This window comes from Mus musculus, chromosome 4, assembly GCF_000001635.26.
Source record: "Mus musculus strain C57BL/6J chromosome 4, GRCm38.p6 C57BL/6J".
In the NCBI taxonomy this organism is placed as follows: domain Eukaryota; kingdom Metazoa; phylum Chordata; class Mammalia; order Rodentia; family Muridae; genus Mus; species Mus musculus.
Window position 1 is genome coordinate 83,870,235 of NC_000070.6, and position 19,248 is coordinate 83,889,482.

Sequence of the window (19,248 nt, forward strand, 5' to 3'; positions counted from 1 at the left end):
TGTCCCCCTTGCTGGCAGGATATTCCCACCCCCCTTACTATGTATTCCTGAGGGTGACATATGCCCAGACATTTATCAAAGCATTTGTTACAAATAAAATTAATTAGTTTTAATGATTTCCCTCGATGATGAAAATTTCTAAAATTTTTATTGTTATAACATTTGGAATTCTTCTTTCTTACTCCAGCAGAACCAAATAGTTGTTATTTTCTCTTTAGTTTAAGTAGAGAAAGAAAAGCAATTTTAACTAAAACAACTGTGCTCCAAATTGCGAAATCTAAAATATTGAAGTTTTACATGTAAAGTGTTAAATATTCCAAATTCAGACTAGCAGAGAAAGAAATAAAGGACAACACAGGTTTCTGGTTCCATAGGGAACATCCCCAGCGCTGGGACACAAGTGTAGACATTGACGTGTGGGTCAGAGAACACCATATTTTCTCTTAAACAGTAGCTATTTCATTGTAAGACTCCCTTCTGCCAAGCAGCGTGTTGATTGGCAAACCTAAGTACCAGACATTCTGTGAATTCACATCATTGCCTGCTTATGTATTTTTAAACCACCCCCTGCATGCATGATCTTCTATAGATGTTTTAAACAAATTTCATTCCAAAGGTGTTGTTATGTTTATCTTATATACAAGTTACATTTCCATTGACATTGCAATGGGGAGATTTGTTCTGAATCCTTACAGTACTAATACCTAATTGATACTGCATGCTGTGAGTTGCAAAAATCTCTGGACACAGTCTAAGGAGATGAAACACCGTGCCTCGCTTTCAATCATCTTGTATGTAGATATGTTAGATCCTTAGGCACATGTGTTCAAAGCACTGGCCTTAATGTTGGTCATACAGCAGAGGCCCACAGCAGCTTTGAGCATCACGGCTTCTTCTTATCTGAAGACAGTCTTTCTGCGGTTTAACTGAGTCTAGCTTCATCATCTTTCACCATACTTAATACCGGAGAATGCAGTTGTTGACTGAGCCCTCCTAGTGAGTCAGCCTGCAAGCTGCTGAAGAAACTAGGTAAAATGGAGGGGCATCCTTGAGACTGGGGTAGGACTCCCCATGACGGGAGAGCTGTCCTATATCCACAGATCTTCAGCAACAGCAAGATTTTATGGTTTGTGGTATCAATGTAGGAGAAAAATCTTAAGTGTGATCCAGAATGAGTGAAATTTTATTGGATGCCTAGAAAAGGAAACATGAAAAAAAATTAGAATTTCTATTAGAACAACTCTCTCTCTCTCTCTCTTCACTCAGAAAAAGCTTGTTTTTCCTTTTTTTAAATTTAATTTAATTTTTAACTCATTTTTAACTCCATATTCCATTCCCCACCCCTCCCCATCCACCCTCTGACTGCTCCACGTCCCACACCTCATCCCCACCCCACCCCATCTCCACATGGATGCCTCCACCCCCTACTCCACCTAATGTCTAAACTCCCTTTGGCCTCCAGTCTCTTGAGGGTTAGGTGCATCATCTCTGAATGAACACAGACCTGGAAGTCCTCTACTGTATGTGTGTTGGGGGCCTCATATCAGCTGGTGTATGCTGTCTGTTCGGTGGTCCAGTGTTTGAGAGATCTCAGAAAAAGTTTTCTTTACGTGTACTTCTATTCTAAAAGTGAGGCTTCCATAGTAAGATTGTGTTTGGAAGCCTTTGGAACATGGGCAGTTATTGTAAAACATTTAAGGAGCCTTGCATTAAAGGCAACAGTTCATTCCAGTAGCCTTGGTTATATAGCCAGCCATGCAACTGATTGTACGTGTTCCACAGTTACAGAAGTGAGACGGTGAATGTGCGCCCGTGCATTCTGCATGGGCCCGGAACACAGGATTCCCAGGGTGTGGAAGCAGACGGTGTTCACAATCACAGCCACAGTTCAGATGCTTCCTGCCAATGCAGGGTGCAGAAGCAGGAGGGCACGGAGCTCATCAGAGCACAGCCACTGGTGTGCCCCAAGCACTACTCAGCCCAGAGCGATCCCGGGATACAGACACCATGATCAGCTCCAGAGTTACTTATCTAGTTGTCTCTGGAGCTTCTTTCTTTAATCGGTGGGGAGGCAGTATCTCAGAATCCATGTTCTTCCTGAAGACACACCCAAGGACATCCAGTAAAGCCGTTCCTGTAAGTCAAGTTAGTCCGTGCAGAAATCATGTGCCACTTTAGCTTGAGGGATCTTGCAGCTGACCGGCACCCACTGATTGGGCCCATCCACTTTGTGACAGTTCAAACAGCAGTTTAGACAACCATATTAAAGCATGAGCACCCCTCTCGCATACACACATCCTTTTAAAATTACCGCTTTATAGGCAGGCATTGGTGGCACACACCTTTAGTCCAAGCCCTGGCAGGGAGGCAGAGGCAGGTGGGTTTCTGTGAGGTCAAGGACAGGTCTGGTCTACAGAGTGAGTTCCAGGACAACCAAGGCCACACAGAGAAAACCTGTCTCAAACTGCCCTTCCTACTAAAAGTTACAGCTTTATTAAGATATAATTGACATAAAATTTTGTCTTAAAGTATAGAACTCATAATTTTTAGAATATTTATAAAATATTTATGAAAATGTATCAGCAAAACCCCCAGCTACAGAACATTTGCATTGTTCCTAAAAGAAACTTCATACCATGGCAATCACTTTCCATTTTATGTAACCATATCCCCTGATGACCAAATATTTAGTTCCTGATTCTATGGATTGGCTTATTTCATATGTGTCTACAACTTCTGCCTATTGTACTTAGCTTCTATAACTTTTCCTTTTCTCTTTTGGATTTTTGAGGCAGGGGGTCTCTCTGTGTATCCCTGGCTGGCCTGGAACTCACTATGTAGACCATGCTGGCTTCAATTACTGCCTCTCAATTACTGCCTCTCAATTACTGGGATTAAAGGCATGCACCATAGCTCCCAGACTTTTATTCATTTTTCAATGTTTATCTTATTATAAACTTTATAAAATGTTTACTCTCATTGTAGCACCTATTGACATTTTAATCCTTCTAAGTGGAGATCATATTCTACTGTATGAATACTCTACATTTTGTTTACCCATACATCAGTTGGCTGATATTGGTTTCTTTCATTCTGAAGGGGTATTATGGAAAATATAATATGGATATAATATGGAAAATAGGAGCATGTTTCATTTTTCTAGGGTATGAATCTGATGGAATTTGCAGGATCGTATACTATTTCAAAGGTTTTGAGGAATTTTAAGGTGGTTGTCCTAAGTTTTACATTTTGACCCAGGATGTCTGGACTTTCTGGTTTCTTCAAGCTGTTGATAGTGGCTGTGCTTGTCTGCTGGATCGTAGCTATACCAGTAGGTATGAATGGGCAGCTCAAGGTTTTGATTTGAGTTGTATTAATAATGTTGGCAGACATTAATTAAACATCTTATTTAACTCTTTGAGATAGTCTCATTCTGTAGCCCAGGCTAGCCTCCAGGTGCCCACTACCACTACACCAAGGCTGTTGAATACAGATATGCAATCACTGGGGCTTTCTATATTTTCTTTATGGAGATATATGTCTATCTATTCAAGTGCTTTACCTGTTTGGAAACAATTTGGCATTTTACTTTTTAGCTGTTGGAGTTTTTTTTTAACTATTCTAGGCACAGACTCTTGTCCTGTATATATTGTAAGTATACATTTCACTTGTTCTGCGTTAATTATATCTTTTGAAGCATTAAGATTGAAAATTTTGCTGAAGTTTAATCTTAACTTATGGATATTTTTCTTATGTCATTTATGTTTTGGGGGTGAGAACTGAGAAAACATTTCTTAACCTCCCTCAGATCATAAGTGTTCATTCTCTTATATCTTTGAATGGTTGGTGGGTTTAACTCTTACATCTTGGTCATAATTCATTTGGATTAGTTTTTCTATATTGTATGAAGAGGTATGATTTCCTTCTTTAAATAATATCTACCTGCCATGATTAATACCAGTTAGCAGGCCATTTTTCCTCATTAAGTTGCCTTGGTACACTTGAAAAACTAAACTGACCTAAGCCTGGGTCCTTATTTCTTAACTGTCAATTGCATTTTATTGCTCTGTATGTCTCCTGTGAGCCAGTACACACTTGATGACTGCAGGCATGAAGTATGTTTTAGAATGCATATTGAGAGTTCACAAATTTTCTGGTTTTGTTCTAAAGGTTGTTTTGGCTATTGTTGAGTCTCTGAATGTCTGTATAAATTTTAGACTAAACTCATTAATGTCTTGGGAAATGCCGCTGAGGGACTTATATGGATTGTATCGAGTCATAGGCTGATTTGGAGAGAATTGTTATCTTAACCATAGTTTTGTCTTTTGAGCCAGAGCATGGATATCTTTGTCTTCTTTAGAGCTTATTTCATTTCTTAGTGATTCTTTTGTTTTCATGTTCAAGTCTTATTCTCACTTGTAAAACGTAGTCTAAGAATTCTTTTCAAGCTACTGTAAGTGAATTCAACTTTGTAAATTTTGGAGTTGTTTGTAGCTAGTACTGTACGCTTTCTAGGGTTTGTGCTATTGCTTTCAACCTTGCTGAACATTTGAAAAAATTCTAGCAGGACTTTTAGGTGTGAGCTCTCTTGGATTTTTCTGTGTTCCAGCAATATCATCTGGGTGATAGGTACTGTCCGATTTACTCTATGAGCCCAAATACATGTTGTTTTCTTGCCAAACCTCTCTGACTCTGACATCCAGAATAGCATAAGTGGGGAGGTGTGACATGCCTGTCCCACTCCTGGGCTTAGTTGGTTAGTTGGAGGCTTAAAGCCTTATACAATTGGTATTATGTATCATGTACTGAGTATTATGCCAACAGTGGGTTTAAGAGATTCCCATTATGAAGTTGCTGGTACTCTGTTCATAGTTTTTGAATGTTTTTTAATATGCAAAGGTGTTCATTTTTTCCAAATGCTTTTTCTGTATCTTTTGATAGATTCTGTAATTTTCATCCTGTACTCTACAAATATGTGTTACACTGGCTTATTTTCAATTATCAAACCAACCTTGTGTTCCTGGGACAAATCCCCCTAAGTCATGGTATAATATATTGTTATTCTTTAAATGTTGCTGGGTTCCATTTGCTAAGATTTGTTGACTATTTTACATTTTCACCAAGAAGGAGTACTGGTCTGAGTTTTATTTTCTGTAATGTACTTAGTATTAGAGAATGTTAAAAACTTATAGGTTAGGTTGGGGAATTTTACCTCGTTTCTTTAGGAAAAATTGGGACAGATTGATGTTATATAAACTTGGGATTTGTTAAATCTTTGTAATTAATATTTATATATGTAGCAATTTATAATATATAGCTGCTATTACATAGTTCTATAACATGTTTAATTCAGTCTCTATTTAAAGAAGGAAATGGTGTTTAGCAAAACCCAATGAAGGTCTGAGAATAAATGAGAGAAATTTAACATAGAAAATATGTCTTATATCTGAAATATATAAAATTATGTATAACATATTATCTAATATATTAATGGCGCATGAGTATATTAAAATAATATAATGTATAATAGTATATATATGTATGTATGCTATCTAATGTATATAATTTTAAATGTCCTTAAGCTAAGCCCTTTCACAAAGTGGGCCTCTGCTCCTCTGCCATGCTTCATGGGCTAACTTCTCTGTCCACGTGGGTATGCACTGTAGCATGAATCCCTTATGCAGACTCCAGATGACATATTTATATCCTAAGTCCTAAATGGACCATATGAGAAAAAAAAACCCACCTTTCTTCCTACTCTATCTTTTAGCTGCATTCTATTGTAGACATCTGCAAAATCATAAAAATAACGACAAAAGAGAATATCAGGTATTATACAAAACACTTGCTATCATCTTGGGTTTGCTCAAGATTATAGAACTGAAAGGTTTATTAAATGATTTTTTCAAAAATAACAATAACCAGCCCCCCAAAGTAAATGAGCTGGCATTACATGCTATTTCCAGGTTCAAAGGTTCCAGTGCCAACTCTTCAGCTGTACACAAGTGAACTTATCGGCCTTTGCACATCCCCTGCAATCTACTGAAGAAGTGTTCAGAGAGCAGGTCGGCAGCCTGCCTCGGGCACCCAGATTCTGATCCTGAGGCAGTGGGCAGCATGGGTCATCTCTCTGCCCCGTCACACCCACACTCTCCCATCTGCTCCCCTCTCAGTGAAGACATCCTGTCTCTCATGGTCTGATACCATCTCCAAGGACTCCGTCCCCAACTTCCTCTGGCACTTGCCAAAGTTTACCATTCTGTTTTCACGGGCTCTGCCATGGGTGGTATTCTTGAATGATATTCACATTGTTATACTGATTTCCAAAACGTAACTATTTCAGAGCATCTGTTTTGGACTTAACTCTGCCCACCAAAGCTGAAGTTCTGCCCAGTGAGCAGAACAATAGTAATCATGTGGATTATGTACGTTTTGATCATCGGATGTGGAGAAATCAAGCTGGTACTGACCTGGAAGCTCCCCCCTCTCTAGGTAGCTTCTGGGATGCCAGAAGGTGCCGCTGTGCTAGCTGCTGTGGAAACAAGGTCATCAGCACGTCGCCTAGTGGTGAACCTGTGAACTGCAGTAGCCCAGCGTGGCAAGACATATCATAGTGACACAGGTGTTATGGGTGTAACCAGGAACGTTCTGAGAGGCTCTAGAGCCTACTTTACAGGTGGGTAAACTTGGCCAAGAAGCCTTATCTGGGGAAATCATAAGACAAAGAGAAGAATCTACTACTATTACTTTGCTAAATGGACAAAGTATTAAACTGCCTTCTAAATACTCATCTTTACACCTACATATTAATGCATCCCTTAACCCCTCATCAGAGATGCTTCCTTTTGAAGTGGATGCCGATTAATACAAGAGACTCTGATCAAAGCGCAGAGAATAAGGGACCGTGTTTAACCTTACACGGGACATCTGTTGTCACACCCCTTCCTCCCTCATTCAGGGAACATCAAGGAGGCAGAAGATTGTAAGAGCCAGGATCCTGGGAAGACTGCTGTGCAATGGTGACTTTTAGAAACGACAGGAGCATTGAGCTCACAGCAGCTGGAGTTGCCTGTTCAGCTCTGCATGAGATCAAGTCAGTCAACACTCCAGCACACAGATGGGGCAGGTGCTCATGAGGCCTTTCCTTGAAGTGAGACGCTATTAGCACTTGCTAAGGGAGCAAGAGTGACGTTTTCCTCAGCAGATGGCCCTAAACGCGTGTACATGGGCAGAGAAGCACTGGAATCATGGAGTCATGTAAAAAAATGAAAATAAAGCTAGGAAGTGTGGAGGGAGATCAGTGAAGAGCTGAAGAGGATGCAGAAAGTAGATACAAGCAAGACGCATCATATACACCTGTGAACTTCTCAAAGGGAAAACCTCACAGGTTGAAATAGGAAACTCTGTGTGGGAGGGAGTTAGGGTCATAGGAAGTTATAAGGGTGAGGCCTTCCTGGTACGTTTAGCAACTTTATATGAAGAAGGGCAAAGAGAAAGAGACTATTCTACTATTGTTTGGGGCTGTTTAAATATCCTTAAATTCTGTGTATTTAAGGTCCATGTCCCCAGCTTGCTGCTTTGGAAAGTGGTGGTGTCTTTATGAGATAGGTTTTAGGGTGAGGCCTTTAGGTTGGTCATCCCAGGATGTCTTGAAAGGGATTGTGACACCCCCAGTCCCTCTCTTCTCTTTTTGTCCCACTTTGCAGCCATAAGTTGACAGTTCTGTCTCCCGGTGTGTGCTTCTCATGATGGGCTCCTTGCTACAAGCTCAGAACATCTGATGGATTTGATGGAGAATGGCCCCATAGGCTCAGGTATCTGAATACTTGGTCTCCAGCTGGTAGAACTGCTTGGGAAGGACTAGGAGGCATGGCCTTGGAAGAGGAGGTGTTACTGGGGGATGGCTTTGAGGTTCCAAAAGACTCCTGCCATTACCAGTGTTCTCTCTGCGTCCTGCTTGTGGATCATGTTCCAGCCACCTGTCATCAATGCCTTCTTCACTCCACCATCCTATACTCTGATCCTCTGGGACCATAAGGCCCATTAAACGTTCTTTATGAGTTGCCCTGACATCGGTGTCTTATCACAGCAATAGAAAAGAAAGCAATATGCCAGCCGAACCTGGAATGGCACCTCTACAGCTGCGAGGCACAGTGCACTGTTCTCTTGAGTGCCTCCTCCCAGTGTTTGTTTTAGTAACATTGATTCCAGAAGAGCAGACTCCCTTTCTCTGCCATGGAGTGTGTGGGTGGGGTAGGGGAGGGTCTGTTTGCAAGTCAGGGACAGAGCTCTCCTTAGGAACCATCCTCCTGCTTCTCTGTTCTGAACTATTAGAAACAAACACGGGACGCGTAAGCCGCCCACTGTACAGCATTTTGTCACTAAGCCCAAACTGACTGACAGTGTCATCTTCCCGTGAGTGGGGATGACAAATGGCTGGGGTGATCTTTCTGGAGTAAATAAGGAGAGGAGTTTAAAAGCTGGAAACCACCTAAACAATGGTAGCCATTCTCTGGGAAGAGAAAAGCCCAGCTCATTTTAAAGTAGGCCGGAAAACCTGGGAGAGGCTCCCTGCTTCAGAGCTGCTTTACCATTTTCTCTCCCTTCCTCTTCCACCCCACCCCCACCTTCTCTAGCCCCGTCTGTCTCTTTTCCATATACTCTCAGCATGACTTCCTAAACGTACAGATTAAATGGTTGGGGTTATTTGAAAAAGTGTCTGAAGTTCTCCTTCGAGCCAGAAGGAATTGTACTATAAAGCAGAATAATTTGAAAGGGAGGAGTTTGCCTCTTCATATGAACAATAGCAGGCCTTCGATTCTTTTAATAATGGAAAGGGCTTATACTTCTGTTAGAGTCTCTAAGAACTTCTGATGAAGTTCATATTGTAGGTGTAGTTTATCCGTGGAGCGGGAGAATATGGACTTGTAAGATGACTCTTGCTCCCCGGACAGGCTTTCTCTCCCCGGGCACACTGAAACCCGTGTGTGAGTAACACCTACGTGTTATGGCCATACTTCAACATGGAACAACATAGCCCTCATGAGCTTCTGTGGGCTTATCATCAGTCAGTAAGCGAGTTTGCGCTTAGTGTTTATGGCCCGGGTTAGAGGTAGGAGAATTTAGAAGTAAATTTGCTTAGCAGCTGTGTGACCTTGAGCGAGTTATTTAGCCTTATGAACCCCCATTCCTCTCAGGGGAAGGGGGGGATAATGACACCTTCTTTGTGGAGTGCTCAAGCCTCCTGTGAGAGTGTTAAACGCACAGCTGAACAGCACACAGTAGTCACTGTCCCAGCAAGGGGTGGTGTGGTTAGGAGGTGGTAATCCCATACAGAAATTGCTGGACAGAAAGGGGGATAATTAATGAAATCCTGGATTACAGAGCACAGCCTGGGTCTGGGTGGAAGCAAAGGGCATGATTCTTGCAGTATGGCCTGCTGCTGTCTCTGGAGCTCCTTGCTGCATCCAGTCTCTGCTGCCTGCCTCTCTTAACCCTAGTTCCACCCGGTCCAGGGTGTGACCACTGGTGGCCTTTTAGCTTTAGAACCTAAAAGAACTCAGCTTAAAGACTCTGGAGTCATGTGGTCTACTTTTCTATAATTGCTTGTACTTAGAGCCGTGGTTCTCACCCTTCCTAATGCTGTGACCCCTTAATAAAGTTCCTCATGCTGTGATGACCCCCAAACATAAAATTATTTTCGTTGCTACTTCATAACTGTAATTTTCTACTGTTATGAGTCACAATGTAAATTTCTGATATTTCCAATGGTCTGAGGTGACCCCTATGAACAGGTTGTCCAGTCCCCCAAAACATTCTCAACCCACAAGTTGAAACCACTGGTCTGGGGAGTGAGGACCCTGCCAGACATTTCCTGCTCATCAGACACAAGCCAAGAGACTGAGGTGGATGCCAAGAGGTGGAAAGGGTAGCACGGAAATGGGACATCTCCACAGGCCTCACTCAGGACTCATCAGCTCTGCACTCTCAGCTCGCCTACCGGTCACTGCACACTTATTCCTGCTTCTTGAAAGAGTCGTGGCTCCCATGCCTGAGGCTGGTGACCCCGCCCACTTGGATAGATCCCAGTCTAGGCTCTTTACATTCTCCCTCCTTCTTTGTAATTAAAAATGTACGTTTTAAGGCCATACCTTACTGGTTTTTGGTTCCTGCCTCTGGTTCCCCTGTTAAAATCAACCACAGTGAAGGAGCGCAGAGATTCCATCCCCACTCTTCACACAGATCCTGTAATACAGGGAAGACTGCATATCTCCAGATCTGTGAACATTCAGTAAAGTCTAGAAAATGAAAAAAAAGTAATATCATATTTATACAAGATAAGAGACAGGAGGTTCTAGAAAACTAAAGTCCCCTTTTTTTCTCTTTTTTCCCTCAGAGCTTTCTTCTTCAAAACACCGTAATGTATAGAAAGGTGCCGAGTATCTTCTTAGGGTATCTACAACCATGCTTTCAAAACCCACAGGTGGTTGTTGTGGATAAAACTCTGTTTCTAATATTGTCTGAGGACTCTTGGAGTGCTCCCAGAGAGCTGGATAAGGAGTGTAACAGTCTGTGCTGTTGACGAGATGTGATTGCTTGCAATGAGAACTACCTTTTTTTTTCATTATCTTTTTCTACTAGATATTTTCTTTATTTACATTTCAAATGTTATCCTCTTTCCTAGTTTCCCCTCCTAAAACCCCCTATCCCTTCCCCCTCCCCCTGCTCACCAACCCACCCCTTCCTGGCCCTGGCATTCCCCTATACTGAGGCATAGAACCTTCACAGGACCAAGGACCTCCCCTCCCATTGATGACCGACTAGGCCATCCTCTGCTACATATGTGGCTAGAGTCATGAGTCCCACCACACGTTTTCTTTGGTTGGTGGTTTAGTCCCAGGGAGCTCTGGAGTTACTGATTAGTTCATATTATTGTTTTATGGGGCTGCAAACCCCCTCAGCTCCTTGGGTACTTTTTCTAGCTGCTCCATTGGGGACCCCGTGCTCTGTCCAATGGATGGCTGTGAGCATCCACTTCTGTATTTGTCAGGCACTTGCAGAGCCTCTCAAGAGAGAACCACCTTTAATAACCATATTGTCTGAGATAGAGAAGCAAGGACATTTGTGTCTGTCAGGGAGGAGGGCTATAGCATGTGTACATGTGTGCACTCATATGCACCTGTATGTCTGACTTTTGAAAAGGAATTACTATTGTGTCTTTAGCCTTCAACTGAATGAAAAGGAGGGAATTTGAAGCAAGGAAACCAAGAATTCAATTCAGAAACCAGTCTCTCACCCTGAACCACCATAGCAGCATAAATAAATGTTTTAATACAACGCAGAGTGGAAGCCAGGGGCTTGCAGTTGTGGGCATTTGACTAGACTACAGGATGGTTTCATGTCAGATAAAACTGGCCATTTGTTTTCGGAATAGTATATATGAGGTGCGCAACAAGACAAGAAGAAGGCAAAGTCACGGACATCGTAGGCCCTCAGCCCAATGTGTGGTACTACAGGCAATTTGAATCTCTGAGGACTGACATGGTTAATGAGAAAGAACATACTTCTAGCTCTCGGAAAAAGTAGCATATGCAAGTATAGCTTCCGGCCTGTTTGAATTGGATCTAGGGTGAAGACAGCTCTGTGCAAGTGTTAGTGGTTCCAGGTAGGAATGCAAACAAGTATTGTGTTTCTAGAAAGTGTGTGTGTGTGTGTGTGTGTGTGTGCATGTGCAAGCATATGTGTATGTTAATGGCTCCTCTCCCTCTGTGTCTCTTCCTTTGCCCACTTTTATTCCTGGTTGCCATGAGATTAGCAACAAAAGGGTTAAATGATTGTGGACTGAAACCTCTAAGGCAGCAGCTAAGCTAAGCCTTTCTTCCTTTCTTATGGAAGGTGCTTCACCATAGAGATAGGAAGCTGACCGTCACACCCATACAGCGCATAGTCTTGAGAATTGCAATTAAATAGAAAGAATCTCATTGTTTGGGATTAGATATAAAAAAGGCTAAAAAAAAAATCTGTTCTACTTATAAACTTTCCATTCAGACTTTCACAGGTCTGAATTCAGCCACAGCACAGAAAGGGTCCATCTGGTTTAACAACAACAACAACAACAACAACAACTTTGCTAAGTTCAAATTCACCATGGATGTTTAAACTGAGGAATCTCTATTTCAGAATCAAGCTTGTTTTCAAGCACCTTTATAAGCAGTGTTTGACTTGTTTGAATATACCAAGTCAGAATAGTGTGTGTGTGTATATATATATGTTATATAACATATATACATATATGCATATATATATATGTTATACTGTAATACAGTAATTATCCATATTTGGTGAGACATGAAAAACTATTATGACTAATAAAACTATCAGGATTTTGTTTCCATCGTAATTTCAGACATTTCTAATTTTCTGAAATGAACTTATGTGCTCATACATTTGAATTAAAATAAGCTTCATTAACATCACAGGGCCAGGCTGCTTCCAGGGTACAGAGAGCTCCCAGGAAGTGGGGGCTCCTTCACTGTGCGGCAAATGGATGGGGCTTTGCCTGAAATGACGCAGCACAGTGAGTAAAAAGATCGCTTTTTAACGATGACTAGTTACACGTGCTCCTTTCCTCCTGCGTTGCCAGCTGTGCGTTCACAGGTTAATACAGCTGCCTGTTGGATGAAGTCCTTCCACCAGTCACCCTCTTTCAGTCAGTCTTGAGAATGCAATGTTGCCAGCATGGTTGTGGTGCTGGGGAATCCTTCCTTCCTTTGGGCTCTGAGCTCATCCTTCTCATCCTTTGTCCTGGCAGCGAGGCTCTGTGCAAAACACATCATCCAGGTTCCCTCCTAAGTCCCAGGAAGGGTATATCATCAATTTATTTTTCTAATGGAGATATCACAGAGACCTGGAGAGATGACGAGGCTTGCCTGAGCTAGGCAGTGAAGAATGGAAGAGTCTCTTGACTCCTCCTTTGATATCATAGAAAATACTGATAATTTAGAAAGAAACAAATGTAGTGTGTTTGTAGCATATTTGAAAACCCAAAGATAATTCCATACTTGGATGAGAGGGATGACAAAATATAGGAGCCTGCTGCCTTGGAAGAAGTTTCCAGTGTCATGAAGTGCTTGAATGGCTTGAGTTTTGTGTGAAACTTGGTGAAGTCAGATAGACTGGTTAATCGATGCAGAATTTCAGGGCATTCTTTTTCTTCTCATTATTGTCTAGTTGTAAACTCTGTACTTGGTTGAAAGACACATCAGGAGCAAGTGATGAGCAAGAAGGGATAACTTTGTAAAGGAATGAAAGCGGGAATTTAAGAACCTGCTGATGTTTAAGAATTGAAAGGGGCTGATAATAGCAATTAATGATTGCGAAATCTTTGCTTCTTTGCTGTGCGTCTCAAAATCAGTTCTAAAACAGGAAGATTAAAATACATATCGATTTGCTGATGGGCAAAAGGTAGGGTTTAAAAGCAAGGCATTGACCAATATGTATTACGTTAATTAAACCCTTCTCCGGGATGTGAATAAACACAGCTGATAGTAGTATCTGTGAGTTCTTGAATTGATTCTGCATTGAGTAAACTTCAAAGATGCAGGGCCCTATCTGTCTGCAATCACCTTCAGAAAGGCTCTCTGGCTGCAGAGGGCTGCAGAAGACACAGTTCTCACTGCAACTGACCGCTTGACTTATGTTCCTGATGCGGCTGGTGGAATAGCAACAGGCTTTGAAGTGTAAAGCCTCCCTTCAGATACAGGTTAGTTAAAACTGCCAAGCTCTCTCGAAGTCCAAGAGCTCTGCTGGGAAAGATTCTATTCAAGAGGAGGGAACCAACCAGATTGCTTCATAAATGTGCCAGCTCCTTTGTTTTCTGGTGACCAGTGGAGCTGTGGACCATTTTGCTAAACTTTGGACAAAACAGTCACTGTGAAGTGGCCCCTGAAGAGCGTTCCTACTGACTTATGTCTGTGTGACTATTTCCATTTTGTTGTTTATTTAATTTGTTTTCCACACGTGGCTGTTTAACATGGGTTCTATAAGGATCCCAAGGGATGAAAAATGTGATAATTTAAAGATACTTTGGGGATTTGGTGTATTTTACATGGGAGGTGAAGATGTATTACTTAGTACATGACATTAGGATTACTGGCAGCTATTTGGGAAAGGATCAAACACTACTGCTTATGTTGAAATAAATTCCCAAAAGACCAGATTTAAATATGTAAAATGACGAGTGTGTTAGGAATATACAGAAGTTTGTTTTGTTGTAATGTTGATATAGAAAATGCCTTTAAAAGCTGTTTTTAAAGTATGTGTGTGTGTGTGTGTGTGTATGTGTGCTAGCCATATTTGTGCAGGTATCTGAGGACATCAAACAAAAACATCTGATTACCTGGAGCTAGTGTTACAGGAAGCAGTGAGCTGTCTGACATAGGTGCTGGGAATTGAACTCAGGTCCTCTGGAAGACTAACAAGTGCTTTTAATTACTGAGCCATCTCTCCAGTCTGGGCCCTTTGAAGGAATCAAAACCTAAAACCTGTAACAGAAAACACGGGTTAGACACATGTATTTTATGCTGATAAACTTTAAACTTCATAGAGGAAAATAAACCATACTAAAACAGTGTCCAAAGATAACCAGTGAAGAAAACTATTTGTACCACACATACCATATAATGAGTAATTTCATTAACATTTAGAGGCATAGAGTCATTATGCTGCCTGGAATGGTGTTCCTGGCCTCAAATGATCCTGGTTCATTCTTCCAAATAGTTGGGAATACAGACGAATGCGACCACACCTCACAAAAGAACTACTCGTGACAAGATGAATATTCCAGGTGAAAATCCACCAGGGTCTGGAGAGTCACTGGTGCTTTGTTTTAGTAGACAGATCTTGGATATACATGCTCTTCTATGATAAAACCTGTTGACAAAATTATGGTGGCAGTTGCTAAAAAGAATGAGGTGTATTGATTCACAAAGATGTTCCGATTTCCTGAGTGCTAGTTTTAAGTTAAAAACACTCAGAAAATTGCAAAACAATGTTTCCTGACCATCTATTTGTCTGTAGAAACACACATCAAACCTAAGGATATAGAAGCTCTCTGAATGGTTAGCTCTGGGGATTGAGAGCAACATTTTGGTTTTTTAAAAAAATGTCTTATTTTAGATGTGTATTGTGTGAATTCTAGCTGTATTATTTAAAACACTAATGAATATTAAGGCAGATTCTAGTAACCGTTCAAGTGAGGCAATGAAAATGGAACACACGACAGGCACAGCATACATTTAGAAAGAATTCTCAGAAAAGCCTTGTCTGGTGTTGGTCAAGGGTGAGAATCTTGCCACTTGCATATTGCTTCCTATCCATGTCAGACTGGAGACATCCAAGAAACAGATACGGAGACAGGCTCAGAACACAAAGGTGACCGAGTAGTGTCTCTTGAAAGACAGGACAAAAATGCTTTCAGACTGTGGACCTGGTCTCCACCTAGTGAGCAAGAGGAGTTGAATGGAGAGACTCCCTGGGAAGGTGTACAGACACTGCCATCCAAAGCGGTGCTCACAGCAGTGGTGATCCATGCAAGAGCCTCATTGGAGAAGAAATAGCAGACCTTGGCACCCCACCATGCTCTAACTTGGCTAGGACAGTCCAGAAGAACATGGCTTCAGCTCCTCCAATATGTTTGTAACCAAAAATGCTGTGGAAGAGATGGTCAATTAACTGCATCCATGCAGAGGAATAGCAAGACCTTCTTGAAAGGAGGTAAGCAGCCACCTGCTTTGCTGCCTGAGCCACACAGGGCCAAGAAATGGTTCTTCCAGAGCCCCAATGGACTCTTCTTTTCCAAGGAGAAATCTAGAAGAGGAGGGGGTTGGGGGGGGGAATTATAACCCTTCTCCTTCATTGGATCTCAGCACTATATGGAAACAGTACTCATTTTTCCCTAGCCACTCCACATTTAAGATTATCCTCATCCCGGTCCCCAAAATAGCTCAGGGAGCAAAGAGGTTGCTGCCAAGCCTGATTCCCAGGATCCACATGGTGGAAGATGAAGACTATCTCACATTGTCCTCTATCTCAAGGTGTACTGCACCTACATACATGCACACACACAAAAAATGTTACAGCAACCTGGAAGCATTAACCATGTACTCTCTGTTCCTGCGAGAGTACATTCCCAGATAAAAACAACCGTTCAGACCCTTGATATTCGTTAACAAACCTGGAGGATAAATCCCAGGTTTTCCCATACTGATCCTCTCTTGCATCCTCCCACACTGTGTGACAGAGCCTCTTCTACCCTCTGCTAACTACGTTAACTTCCTCTGACAAGCTGTTGACTCCTTCATGCTGGTGTCCTGACACATGAATTCTACATGCTCTGGTCGCAGCCGTCATTTAGAGTTCAGAAAGGCCATCAATTTGCTGCTCAGCAAAGGTGTTTTCCCTTCAGGGGCCCAGCATCTCCAACATGGCAGCATGCATTTCCTATTGCAGGAACAGGACACCCAATCCAAGATGGTTGTCAGAGTGATGGTAATGGAGCCTCCCTTGCCTTCCCCTTGACCCCTAGAGCTATGCACTTTCTCTTCCTGCCACACACAGACATGTAGAGCCCTCTGGTTCAGTGTTCTGTGATGAAGAACACAGCACCACATCTATGCAGAGCACAAACCTCCTCGTAGCTTAGTTCCCAAAGGGATCTTTCCATCAGTGTAAGCCGATTGCTTCTGGATGGTACAGTATGTTATAGAACTAGTGGATCCCAGTTTTCCTTCCTTGGCATGGTGGCTTCATGGTGAGATACTATATGGTGCAGCTTTCCACATCTGTGTTATCAGCCTCCTGAGAGTGATGTTCAGTGAGGCACTGGGCAGGGAAGGCAAAAGCATTCCCTCACCACATGTCTGTTGTCCTCTGAGATCGACCCCAGTCTCCTGAGTACAGCAGGGAACCAGTGCAGTCACTTCCTCACCAAAAGGCCAATTGTACCTCATCCTTAATTTCTGTTACTGATAGGTTAGGTCTTCAGAATCAATACTGACTCGGAAGTTCATGCAGTTGAGTCCAAACAGCCTCAATATCTACTTCTATGGCTACACAGTGTGCAGAGAGGGATAGCATCGTGAGTCTTGTTATTTCACCTAATTGGTTACTTAGCAGCCACTCTTAGGTTGGTAGCTTCTAGTGGGCTTTGTCAGGTGGTACACCTCACATGTCCTATGTCTCACGTATCCACTCATAGCTTCCTTCTAGCCTTCTGTACCATTGTCCAGCTTCTTGGGCCTGTGATCGTGCAGCTAAATTATTCACCACTGCCCAAATCCATGTATATTTATCATCTTGCACAAAACTCAAGTCCAAGTGGATCAAAGACATCAACATAAAACTGGAAACACTAAATCTGATAGGAGAGAAATGGGGAATAGCCTTGAACACATTGGTACAGGAGACAACTTCCTGACCAGAACACCAATATCTCAGGCAGCAAAATCAACAACTGATATATGGGACCTCATGAAACTAAAAAGCTTTTGCAAGACCGAGGACACCGTCAATAGGACAAAACAGCAGCCTATAGAATGGGAAAAGATCTTCACCAATCCTACATCCAACAGAGGACTAATATCCAAATTATATAAAGAACTCAAGAAATTAGACACCAACAAACTAAATAACCAAATTTTTAAAATGGGGTATAGAGCTAAACAGAGAATTCTCAACAGAGGAATCTCTAATAGCTGAGAAGCACTTAAAGACATGTTCAGTTTTCTTAGCCATCAGGGAAATGGAAATCAAAATGACTTTGAGATTCCACTTTACACCAATCAGAATGGCTAAGATCAAAACCTCAAGTTACAGCACATGCTGGCGAGGATGTGGAGCAAGGGAAACACTCCTCCATTGCTGGTGAGAGTGCTCCTTCTCCTCTTAACCCAAGGTAGCTCCTCTCAAGCTGTCCACCATACTCCTGCCTGCCCATCTTATAGACTCTGTAGTTGAAGAACTGCCAAACGGCCTTCCACTGCAGAGGTGAAAACCCTTCTCTGGGAATTACCTCAAAGTAGTCGAAAGGGATTCTGAGCTACTTGACAGCATGGGGGAATGTGAACCGGAGGAATAAGGAGAGGAAGGTGGTTCAGATGCCCACTTCACCAGTTATATCACCAGTTAGATGAGTTGCCATGCAGGATCAGGAGGAATTAGATGAAAGACCTTAAAGGAAAGGCCTGCAAGATGCTTCTCTGCCAATCAGAGTTGGTCCTTCCCTGGCAGTGGAGCCAGACTCTCTCCTGTAAAAACCTGGTAGGAAAGCGATCCAGGGGCCCCTGGGTGCTGCACACAGCTCTTCTTCTTTTCTAAGAAAGAAAAGGACAGCACAAACTCAGTGGGCCTATTCTGTAGCAGCCTGAACTTCCCGTTTTCCAAAGCCAAGTTTTCAGAACAGTGCGCTGTTTTCGCCCACAACAAACCTCAATTCTGACGCTGCTTCAGCATGAGTTGTAAACTCAGTGTCCACCTTTACAGTTCTCTGCCTCCTTATGCTGCTGTATAAAACCCTAGGGTCTCACGTGGAGCCCTTGGGACAGAGTCAGGCATCTCAGGCCCTCGGAGGAGGAGGGTGAGACCTCACCACTTCCTCCACCCCCCACCCTCCGCCCCGCCCCGCCCCGCCCCGCCCCCGTGAGTGTGGAGACTAATTGCTGTACCCAGAGTCACAGAGGAGGCTTATTGTTCCCCTGACCCATTGGGACACCATGCAGCCACTTCCAAGCCTCTTGCTGCCACAGCAATCCCACCTCACTCTGGTGTTGCATTCTGAACTGAACACCGGCTCTTCTAGCTGTGGGATCCCACATTACATGTGGACAATTAGTCATGTCACCTGGATCCTGGGTGTCCACCTGGGAGAAAGGCTTTGTGTTTTTCTCAGGAGGACATTGACAACTAAGATCTTTTCCCCCCTTCTATTTCTTATTCATCCATCATCTGTCCACCGGTCCATCCATCCATCCTATGGGAGTTTTGTCTAATTTTGAACTAAATCTAATATTTGTGGCAGAAGCATACATCCCATAGGGAAGTGCGTCTTAGCTGGCTCTTACTGGCTTCAGGGCAGGATGATTCTTCCTGGTATGAGAGCCACACTGTGGGCCTTGCCTCTCCACGGTGCACGCCCCACCCCCACGCCCCACTGCTGTGAATGCGCACGCACTCATTTCTACATGCCCTCTG

General features: G+C 42.7%; 1 long non-coding RNA gene across 1 annotated transcript; it reads right to left on the minus strand.

Moving 5' to 3' along the window:
• Positions 1-205: 205 nt before the first annotated feature.
• Positions 206-18,624, minus strand: Gm11415. Its single transcript, XR_881388.3, has 5 exons — positions 18,486-18,624; positions 18,071-18,371; positions 14,399-14,543; positions 10,152-10,298; positions 206-1,194 (listed from the first exon to the last, which is right to left on the minus strand). It is a non-coding gene; the product is annotated as a predicted gene 11415 (long non-coding RNA).
• Between the last annotated feature and the right edge of the window lie 624 nt (positions 18,625-19,248).